This window comes from Gossypium arboreum, chromosome 1 (assembly GCF_025698485.1).
Source record: "Gossypium arboreum isolate Shixiya-1 chromosome 1, ASM2569848v2, whole genome shotgun sequence".
NCBI lineage: Eukaryota > Viridiplantae > Streptophyta > Magnoliopsida > Malvales > Malvaceae > Gossypium > Gossypium arboreum.
The window spans coordinates 81,844,191-81,856,718 of NC_069070.1; the positions used below are offsets into that span (position 1 = coordinate 81,844,191).

The window sequence follows — 12,528 nt, forward strand, 5'->3', positions numbered from 1 at the left end:
CCTTTAACCCATTATTGTTGAAATCCCCTCAATTATTTTGATCCCTATTTTTGTCGAGATTTGATTTGAATTAATTGCTTAGCTATGTCCTATTCTTAATAGTTATTTATTTAACTTGTTCTTTAAAAAAATATATGTATACATATTAGTAGTAGTGATCTTTTGAGCCAAAGAAGTTAAATTCCATATTCTGAGAAGAAGCTCTGTTGTACGCGATTAATGACTAGTCATTTTTCTAGTTAGGTAATTTTTAAATTCAATCTCGATTCTAACTTTTTCTTTCAGCTTGTGACCACACCCCATAACCAAGCCTCATTACAACCCTCTAAAGACCTTTTGATTGATGTATCATCTCAATTTATAGTGGTGGAGATGTGATTTTCATGCAAGCCTATGGTAATGACTTTTCATTATTGACTATTGAATGCTTCATTTATTATCCTTAAACACCTCGAGTGATTTGAGTGAATCTTTAGTGAGGATGTGAAACTCTATGACATTTTGAATCAAAGGTAATTACTTAGATGAGGGGAGACACCTATGTTTTCAGAATAAAATGCTCAACTTAGAATGTTTGAAACTTTGATGTTCTTTTAGTTGAATTCTCAATGTATGATTACCTGTGGATTATTTTGAGATATTTTCGATAGATATTATAAGTTAAGAAGAATTTATTTTGATTATGAGTTGAGAATTTTGGTTGAGGACAAGCAAATGCTTAAGTGTGGGGGTACTTGATAAACCGTAATTTATACATATTTTTACCCCATGATTAACACATTTTATGGATGATTTTTCCTTAGAATTGGTGAATTCGATGCTCCTAATGCCTTAATTTCATGTTCTATACTTAGGTGAGCATAGGAGAGCGAAATAAACGAGAAACGGGCCAAAAATGGAGAAAATAGGCCAACATACGAAATCAACACAGCCTGGACTTCCTTACACAGACAGACCACACGGCCGTGTCAATTTGGCAGAATCGAAGCACGACTTACATGGGTAGAGCACACACCCATGCCATTCTAACAGGTTCGAGCACGGCCTAAAGTAATCGCACACGGGCGTGTCCTTGCCGAGCCCAAGTTGAGTCCAATTCAGAAAAGGCTAATTTTGAGGGCTTTTAGGCATTCTAAAGCCTATAAATACACCCTAAAGGAAGAGGAAAAACACAGAGAGAAGGAGGCAGGAAACTGCTCAAGGGAAGCCGATTGATCCATCTCAGAAGTCGGATTCACCATCAAGACTGAAGATCTCCCCTAAATTTCTCTCCAAGAGTTTTGGGTTTTCCTTATGTTTTGTATTCATTATTCTTCTGAGATCTTTTCCTTTTTAGTTATGAACTAAATCCCCTAAATACCTAAGGGGAATGAAACCTAAGATGAATCTTGTTATTATTTTCTGAATTGTATGATAAATATCTAACTTGTTCTTAATTATGTGTTCTTAATTCTTGTTTTTATATCCCAGGATATTGATTCAAGATAAGCTCTTATTCAGAGGAGGAATAGACCCTGTCTAAGAGTACATTTGTCACAATTAAGCGGAGTTGATTGCGCGCCTAAAGATAGGGTGATAAGATTTGGTCGGATTAGGGTGAAACCTAATAAGGGGATCCATAGATCGAGTTAATGCAACCCTAGGGTGTTAATTAGGGAAAAGTCTCAATTATTCAATCTAGGGATTAGACATTATTAGTATTGAATAGGGATAATAACATAACTTAGGGATCTCTACGGAACAAGTTAAATGAATAAATCGTCTGATTCAGAGTCAGAATAACAAGTGAAGTCTAGGTGGATTCTTCCTTAGGTATTGTCTTAATGCAATCGTTTTTCCAAAAGTAATTCTTCAATTCTATTTTTTGTGAGTTTTTAGTTTAGATAATTAGTTAGTTAAAACAAACCTCTTTATTCTTAGGCTAGATAATAAAAAGACAGTCATAACTAGTACTTTTAGTTCCTTTGGGTTCGACAATCTGGTCTTGCTAAAACTATACTAGTGTTCGATAGGTACACTTGCCTACATCGTGATAATAGTTAGTTTCAAGAATTATTCATAATAAATATTTAAAACCTGTCACGAAAATCATGATCACAAATCCATACAAATATAAGAGTGGGTAGATCCCGGGTCAATTAAGGCAACAATAGTTATATCGTGGATAAAAAAAGTACCCGTGATCACATCAGGAGACTTGCCTCTTCCCGGGCACGTATAGCATAGGTCCTTGCTGGCACCCTACCTTCAGACCTCACTGCGGCATCTCTTGGTGCGCCTCTACTGCTAGCCCTACTTCTGGGGTTCTTTTGGGGTCTACCCCTCAACGGAGCACTACTTGCCTTCTCTTCTTGCTTCTTTTCTCTCTCTCCCATCTCAGGACAATCACAAATGAAGTGGTCTAGTGACCCACACTTGAAACAGCCTCTCTCGTTTCCTCAACACTTGCCGAAATGACATCTCCCACATTGCGGACACTCCGGTCGGTTTGGCTGAGCACTGCCAACACTAGCAACTGAAGTGATTTGGGCTCTAGATGTCGAATTCTACTAATTCTTGTTTTTCTTCGAATACCCACAGAGGCATTCGATCGAGTAGAGAATTAATTTGATCTCTTGGATGAGAACTAATTTGATTTCCCCATTTGTCTCTTCTTCGAATCCCGCGACTCAAAAGCTGCTTTCCTCCTCTCTTTAATCAGCTCTTCTGCCTTACAGGCTCTCTCCACAAGTGCTAAAACTCCCGTAACTCTAAAATGCCAACGAACACTCGAATGTCCTCATTAAGGCAGTCCTCAAACCTCTTACACATCATGGCTTCGGTAGACACGCACTCCCGAGCATAGTTACTGAGTCTCACAAACTCACGTTCATACTCTGTTACTATCATTCAGCCTTGTTTCAATTCTAAAAATTCCTTCCTCTTTTGATCCATAAACCTCTGAATGATATACTTTTTATGGAACTCTTCTTGGAAGAATTCCCAAGTTACTCTCTCTCTTGGTACAATAAACACGAAAGTATTCCACCATTGGTAGGCTAAATCTCGTAGGAGTGACACTGCACACTTTATGCACTCCTCAGACGTGCACGATAGCTCATCAAATACCCTAATGGTATTTTCTAACTAAAACTCTGCCCTTTTAGGGTCATCATCTATATTAGCTCAAAATTCCTCAGCCCCATGCTTCCAAATTTTATCTATCAGAGGTTTCTCCCTCCTAATCATGTTCGCTCCTTGCGAGACTATGGAGGCATACTGAGGAATTGGGGGAGGTGGGGGAGGTAGAGTGTTCGGATTTGCATGAACAAACTCCGTGTACCAAGCGTCCATCATTCAGAGGTAGGCTTCTCTAGCCCCTCCACCTTGGCCAATGGTAACGGGCTCACTCTCTACTGGCGCGATCCCTTCAGCTAAAGTCGGCTCGTTACTTTCCACGTCATCCGCTGTGGTTCTATCAAAATCCATTCACTATACATAAAAACATAATTTATAATCATCAGAAATCATCACACTATCAATATAAAATTATGGCAGTATAGCTACACTCGTATTCTGACTAGGTTAATCCTAGAACCGGCTAAACCATAACTCTGATACCACTAAATGTAATACCCCTTACCCGTGTCTAACGCCGGGATAGGATACGAGGCATTACTAACTTACTCATAAGCGTACAAACTTTCCCGAGTCGTAAAAATGCGAAAAAATTAAAAACCTTTCAAATTTCACCTTTACAACTCTAATATGGGTCTACAAGGCCCAAAATAAACTTAGAAACCAACTCAGGATCAATCTGGATCTCTTAAAGAGCTTTGCAAATTTTCACTAAAGACAAGGGCACACGCCCGTGTGGGAGGTGACACGCCCATGTGATCGGCTTGACATGACCGTGTTGGTGACCCGTGTGGCTTACACGGCCTAGTGTCTATCAGGACACGCCCGTCTCCCTAGCCCATGTAGAATTTAATTTTTAGTTCAAGGTGCAGTGGTTTTCACACGGCTAGGCACACGCCCGTGTGCTTGGCCCGTGTCTTCCCACACTTTCTCGACACGCCTGTGTCTTGGCCCGTGTCCAAAAACTAGGGCATTCTATTTCTGACATCATCATAAACAAAAAGTCACACGACCGAAGCACATGCCCGTGTGCCAGGCCGTGTCTTCCACACGACTGAGACATACGGTTGTGTCCCTACCCGTGTGATTATTACCAGGCATACTGACTTAAGATTTTTTTGTGTAGGGGACACACGGCCGGACCACACACCCTTGGGGCTGGCCATGTGTCACACATGGCCTAGACACACGCCCGTGTGTCCACCCGTGTGGACAATATAAGACTATTTTCTAAACCTCATTGCCACTCATGTTCACCTATCTTCATGCTATAACCAACCAATACCAAAACAAGCAAAATTTCCATAATCAATTCAACCACAATAGACATTCATGCAACCATGATGATGCATTTTCTATAAACTCAAAAAGGAATGTTAGCCATCATTCAAGGCTTAATACAAAGGGTGAGATTTACCCCAAGCCAATTCATTTGGTAAATGCTCAAGACACAAAATTATAAAGTCTAGACCCTACACATGCCATTGTTCAAAAATATAAATCCAACTGTACCAAGTGTTTCGGATGACAGTGTGATCAATATCTCTGACGTCCAATGATCCTTATGCTAAATAGGCGGCACTGTAAGAAAAATGGAAAGGAAAAGGGAGTAAGCATAAAAGCTTAGTAAGTATCATATAAATGAATATACAAAAACAATTTCATCAATGATCAACATATTCATGACCCAGATGTAGGCATAGATGTAACTTACTCATTACCAACCATACAAGTCACATAATATAATATGTATATTGAGATCATATCTCATACGTACCAATTAGGTACCTATACCATTCACAACACGGTTATACTTTCCTTATTAACTCAAAACATAACATCCATCGCTGAACCATTCGGAGTATCACCGGATATTCATTAAACCTCAAATATGGGTAAGGTTTCGATGCCATGTCCCAAACATGGTCTTACACTGATTATCATCTCGTAGCCGATGCATGTCCCAGACATGTCTTATACTGGCTTACATCTCAAGGCCGATGCATGTCCCAGACATGTCTTGCACTAGCACTCGTCTTAGTGGCGATGCCATGTCCCAGACATGGTCTTACACTAGCTTCCATAATCTGGCCGATGCATGTCCCAGACATGTCTTACACTAGCACTCACAAGTGACCCAATTATTATACCATGAATGTCCGATCTACTTCCTAAGGTTCCAATGGAAATTCTATTATCTCAATTTTCATTATACATTCTCAAATTTCATAATCAATCAATTCATGCTATATCGATTTAATGACAATTCAAACACATATATCAATAACATAGTTGTATTATTTACATACAACTTACCTCGAATTACAAAATGCACACGACTAGTCGGTTTGCTTGGCTTTCCCCCGGTCAAGGTTCGAATTTGACAACTCCTGATCTACAATAGTAAAATGCACTCATTTAGTCACTAATCACAATTAGGCAATCAAAAATTCACATCCTTGATAAAATGACCATTTTGGCCCTAGGCTCGAAAATCAATTTTTATCAAATTTCTTCGTACCTTAAGCCTAGTCAAACCCTTTTTACTCTTATAGCAACTTGAAAATCTCACTATTTCACATATTTATCTCTTACTTCACAACTTATACAAAATAGTCCCTTTGGGTGTTTTTATGCTAACACCTCTCACAAAAGTTGTTTAGGACTCTTCTAAGACTCATAATCTTCCATAAAATTTTAGAAAATAACATGAACATTCACAAAGTGAAACCCTAGACTCATTACCGTTTTGCAAAATAGTTCTCTCATTTGAAAGCCCATGACACAAGCGTGCAAAAAATGTAAAAATCATCAGGAAAATCATCAAGATCACTTACATTATGAGAGGAATAAGTTGCTGCAAATTTTCAGTTTTCAAACCTCCATATTTTCTGATATTTTTGGTGGAGAGAAGAGATGGAGAAGAAGAAAAATGCTAGATAGGCCTTAGGCATTATTTTATCACCAAATCATGACATCACTTACCTAAACTTTGACTATTTGTTTAAAATTCATCTCATGGCCGCCCAAGCTACTCTCTAAGGGTTTATTTTCCCTTTAAAGACCCCCAATTTAAGCCCTCTAGCTAATTGACACATTTGGGCACTAGTTTGCAACTTTTTCCTTTTATGCGATTTAGTCCTTTTTTGCAATTGAGCAAGCCATCGCTAAAATTAATTCACCAAATTTTCCATACACTAATATTAACATGATATGACCCCAAAATAAAAATAAATAATTTATTCAACTCTAGATTTATGGTCCTGAGACCACTATTCCGACTAGGCCCTAAGTCGGGCTGTTACAGTAAGGAATGTCGTGATGAGGGTACTTTCATAGTAACTCATTGAATCACTCCCATGCCTCATATAAAGATTCTTTGTCAAGTTGCTGAAATGAAGTGATTTCATTTCAGATCTTAGTGGTTAAAGATAGAGGAAAATATTTCATTAAGAAACGTTCAACCAACTCTTACCATGTAGTTATGGAACCAGACGATAGGGAGTTCAACCACACTCATGCTCTATCTCTTAAATAATATGGAAATAATCTCAATCTCAAGGCATCCTTGGTTACCCCGACTAATTTAAATGAGTCACTCACTTTCATGAATAGCCAAAGATGAATATGTGGATCTTTAATAGGAATCCCACTAAATTGACCTATATTTTGCAACATTTGGAGCATGATCGGCTTCAGCTCGAATTGTTGTGCCTCAATATCAAGTCTTCTAATACTCAGATTGAACTTGTTGAATAGAGGAATGGAATATTGTCGAATGACACAGTTTTTGTCATCGGCATCAATGATCAGATTGTGAATATTATAAGCGAGTGTTCCTCCTGGATTTTGGTTTGGATTTTCTAAATTAATCTCTTCAGTCCTTCTTTGGTTCACTTGTCTTCTCTTTTGTCAGAAAGTCCTTTCACTTTCAGGGTTTATAGAGAGTAAGTCAATACTTTGATCAATACTCATAAACACCTAAAACAAACATAAAAAAATGGAATTAAAATTTAATAGAAAAAATAGACTAAAATGCAAAATTAACAATTTCACAAATAATGTCTTTTAAAACAGTCCCCGGCAACGGTGCCAAAAACTTTGAACGACGGAAATGTGCAAGTGTACACAATTGCAACAAGTAATAAAGTGACAAGTAAATGTCGAGTTATCGTACCCACAAGGACTGTTGAAAGAATTATTTATGAAATTAATTTAAAAATACTTTGGTCAAGAAAAATATTTTGATTTGAGGAGGTGATTAAAAACTAGGATTTTAACTAAGTAAAATAAATAAAAATAAAATAAAAGTTCCAATGCACGATTTCAAAAGATGATTTTAATCAAGATGACATAATTGTGCTAGATTAATTACATTTCTTAACTTAGAATTATTAAACTCATGTTTATGTTGTTACGAATAAATTCACGGCAACTCGATAATTTGTTAACTTATGAACATACTCACCAACCAAAATCCATTCATCTCTTGACTATATCTCTATGTCAATTCAACTGATTAAACAAATTTTAATAGGCAAATGTGTTAATGCACATACATACTTATGAAATTAAAATAATCTCTTGTACATATCTCTATGCCAATTCAAACAATTAATTCAATCTCATAAGCAAATAAAAGATTACGTGAGGTAACAATGTATTTCTACCTTGAAACAGTTTAATCACAAAAATCTTGCAAGTTATGCAAGGCGAATGTATCGTGTCAATTAATTCATTAGATGATTAAACATGCACTGATTAAGTACCGTGTTAATTAATTACAATTTCAATCCGTTTAAATAATTAATTCATTAGTTACCTTACAATTGTAATGCAAGAATAACTTGGTCATGGTTTTACTTAATCAAACATTTTACCAAGGCATATAACAACACAAACACAATTTTAATAAATTAAGTAGATGAAATGCAATCAACCTAACACGAATTAAATGTAAGCCATATCAATTAAATTAAACATTTCAACATCACAAATATTCATAGACATGTTCATCATAACAACAACAAAAATTAAAAGGATAGGGAACAAGAATCAAATCTGGTGTTTCTCTGTGGCTTGACTGGGTTGCTCCACTCTTCTTTCTCCGCTTGTTCTTGTCAAACTGAGGCTACTACGAACACTTTAATATTTCTCAAAATGGTGGATGAATGACTCTTTTTCAAGAGGTGAAATAGACAAGAGAATAAAGAAAAATGGATGGGAAATGAAGAGAGAAAATTGAAAGAGAAGAGAAGAGATGAGAAAGTTGAGGTATGTCTGAAGTGAAAATTGAAAGAGAAGAGAAGAGATGAGAAAGTTGAGGTATGTCTGAAGTGAGCAGCCAATAAGGGTATTTATAGGTTGAGAAGGCTGCTAAAAATAGCCAAAATTAGCAGCCAAAGACTCCCCCCATGGCTGGCCACACATGTGGCATGTTTGAAGATTTCAAACATGCTATTTTTAGGTAGGGGCAAATTGAAGGAGTCTTCAAGATGCAGTTTGCAAGTCAAATAATCAGACAAACAATATGATTGGGTCAGCATGTGAGACAGTTTTGGGCTGCCCAGTGCTCAGTTGGATCGGTTTTCTCGGTTCAACTCAACAAGGCCACTTTTCATAATTAATTAATAATATTTTATTTAACCCAAATTAAATTGGATTAAAATTAAAATTAATTATATTATGAATTAATACACATAATTTGGACCGTCTTAGGCTGAAGATTTATTTGCCTTGTTACTTCAAAAATCGCTTCTTGGTTTTGTTCTTCCAGTAGTATCTGCCGAGCCAATTTTCGCTCGTTGTGCAAATCTATCAAAAATTATCAAAATTAATCAAAATTTATTATAAAATTAATTAAAATTCAAAATTTTCATAATTTAAGTACAAATTTAATTATTTTATAATAATTATATATTTTTGACAATAATTTTATCAAATTTGAGTTAAAAAGGGCATGAAAAAGTGTGTATATTTTTGTGTTTCCAGAGGGCCCTATTTGCAAACTTATAACTACTTACACTAGGGTGAGACCCACTAGAAACTAGGGTGAGATTCGAGGTAGGGCCAATTTTTGTGGTAGAAAATAAGGTAGAGGGACGAAAGTGTACACCAGCACCAACTAGAGAGTATTTTTTTTGAGAGTTAAGTAGAATGTTTTTTGTCTAGCAACTAAGAACCCTTTACCAATGTCTTAGGTTTGAACAATTTTAAGTATTGCCTAATCTTTAATTTTAGATTACTAGTAAAAATGCTTAAAGTAAAAGTTTCAGGTAACTAAAATTGTTTAAGGAGACTTACAAAGTCATCATGAAACTGGTCAAATGAGACATGTTGCTTTAGGGAGACCAATTTAGCCATGGGATCTCGAAATGAGCTAGATTCAAATCTCTTCTTCAAGCTAAGAGCATAACAATCCTATGTTAACAAATGAAACCCTCCTTATTTTTTAGTATAGAAATAGTGCCAATCAAGTGCTCCCCTTTAAATGAAGCATCATAGTCCTCACTTTGGCGTTATCAATAATACCCTTAACTTCAAAGCATTCCTCTAGCTTGGACCACCACTACCACCCCTCCCCGGAAAATCGAAGTAATCAAATTCTAGAAAATCTAGCTTATAAGAGCGTAGAGCTCCCTCTAGGCTGTTAGAATGTAAGGGAGTGCCCATACATCTCAGATCCATCATAAGAGAGACAATAAATGTTTCTTTGAGAGGAAAACCAGGTGGAGGGCCATCTAAAATGCCCTTCCTTTTATCTTGATCAGCTTGAGTAGTAGAAACAAATGCCCAACCTTTTTCTGAAGATAGGTGGTAGCTCCATCACCGACTATTGAGGATCGGCTTTCTCTGATACCTTGTTACGTTAGTTGTAGAAAGGAGAAAATAATAAAGAAAGGAGAAGAGAATTATCCAAGAAAAAGAAGTTTTTTCATTCACATAATTGTATAACCATTTCCATTTTTCCTCTTTTACTTATAATGGAAATAAGCAATTGTTACAAAGTTGGCTACGGAAGTTGCTCACCATTTTAATTAAATATAAAAACTAACTAAAACACATCATTTTATTTACTAACATTCGCTAAAATGCAACATAATAGCAACTAACTTAACAAATTGATTTCTCCCATAATATAAGCTTGATATGGGATTTATCAAGGAAAAAGATTTTAATCTTCTTATAAATAGGGTTGAAATAATTAAGGATTTAAAATGGATGAGATCTTGTCATGATGAGGTAGAAGAAGGGCCAGAGTTGGGAGAAGGAAAAAGAACAAAGAACAAGAAAGGGAAAAAATAATAAATATAAATAGAGGAAATCAATTGGTTAGAAAGGGAAGAATAAAAGACAAAAGAGAGAAAAGAATGAACTAAACCTGATGAAAGAACAAAGAAATTGACTGTAACTTAAACAAAAAAAATTAAAAAGAGAAAAGATGAGAACAAAACTGTTGGTTGCAAAAAGGAAAGAAAAGCAAGCCTGTGCTACGATCACTAATAAATGAACCAACCACTGGAAACAAGGAAAATGAATAGTTCAATAGAAAACAAGGATGTCTGAAGATAATACCAAAAGAAGAAAATTGATTACTAATGTCGTTGAAAAGCGATGACAAAAAATATAATGCTTTTAGTATAGAGTTTGTGTTCATGTGATATAATTTCTAGTAAATAATTAATGATTTCATCTAACTTTTTTATTACAAATATGAGAATTTAAAAAAATTAAAGAGATTTTATGGTGAGCTAATTAAAATGATTGGATTTATTATAATATTATTGTTATAAAATAAAGAGATAGAGAGACTAAAGAATAAAGAAAATATGGGAAGTAATAGAGAATGTATTTTATTGATCAATAGGATGATTACAATGCTTCACCAGAGTCTCTATTTATAGGCATAAGAAATATAAAACAAGTAGAGATCTAATTCTAATAACTATTAGAATTTAAAGTACATCAAAACTTTATCTTGATCATGATGGACATTCACTTAATAAGATATTCATAACACTCCCCCTTGGATGTCTAATGTTAGATAATGTACCTCGTTAAAACTTTATTAGAAAAAACCTTGTGGGGTAAAAAAACCTAATGGGACGAAACCTAATGAAGAAAAGAGAATACACAATCTTCTATTACAAGTTGCCTTATTAAAAACATTTATCAGGAAAACCCAATGGGACGAAACCTCAGTTTAAGGAAAAGAAAACAACTTATTTTTAGACTCCCCCTAATGGTAACATTACATTACATCTTTGAGTCGACACATTCCAATCTTGTGTAGTAGTCTTTCAAATGTTGAAATTGGCAATGCTTTAGTAAAAAGATCAGCTAAATTATCACTAGAACGAACTTGTTGAACATTTATATCACCTCTTTTCTCAAGATCATGGGTGAGGAATAATTTTGGTGAAATATGTTTCGTTCTGTCACCTTTGACTTAACCACCCTTCAATTGAGCTATACATGTTACATTATCTTCATATAAGATAGTTGGAATCTTTTCCTATAAAGGCAAATTAAATATCTTCTAGATATGTTGGGTTAATAACCTTAGCTAAATACACTCTCTACTTGCCTCATGCATTGTAGTTATTTCCCATTATTTGAAGAAGCGGTAGGTAATGTTTTCTTTGTTGAACACCATGATATGACAATACGCCCACATGTAAATAAATATCATGTTTGAGTTCGACGTTTTTGTGGATCAGATAAATATCCAGCATCAGCATAGAGGACTAATAGGGATTTTGAATAATTTGAATAAAATAACCCCATATCAATGGTCCCTCTGAGATATCTAAATACATGATTAATTTCATTCCAATGTCTACATGTAGGAGAATAACTAAATCTTGCTAACAAGTTACAACGAAAGCTATATCAGGTCTTGTATTGTTTGCAACATACATCAATGCCCCTATGGCACTTAGATATGGTACTTTAGGATCAAGAAACTCTTCATCATTCTTGCAAGGACTAAATTGATCTTTATTCACATCTAATGATCATACAACCATCGAAGTACCCAATAAGTGTACTTTAGCCACGAAGAATTTCTTTAACATAATTTTCATAGAAACTAATTGATGAACATCAATTCCATCTTTTAAATGTTCGATTTGTAAGTCAAGAAAAAAATTTGTTTTTTCCAAGATCTTTCATCTCAAATTCTTTCTTTAAACAATTTTTTGTATTTTGAAGCTCTTCGAGAGTTTCAATAATATTTAGATCATTAACATAAACAACAGTTATCACAAAATTTGATCCAAACCTTTTTGTAAAGGCAAATGGACAAATTGGATCATTTTTGTAACCTTCTTTTAACAAGTATTCAGTAAGATGTTTGTACAACATACATCCAGATTATTTTAATCTATATAAACTTTTATTTAATCTAAT

The 12,528-nt window shown here is 35.1% G+C and overlaps 1 non-coding gene across 1 annotated transcript; it reads left to right on the plus strand.

Moving 5' to 3' along the window:
• Window positions 1–6,430: 6,430 nt before the first annotated feature.
• LOC128282350 (small nucleolar RNA R71) lies at window positions 6,431–6,537 on the plus strand. The gene has a single exon (XR_008272604.1). It is a non-coding gene; the product is annotated as a small nucleolar RNA R71 (small nucleolar RNA).
• The last annotated feature ends 5,991 nt before the right edge of the window (window positions 6,538–12,528 follow it).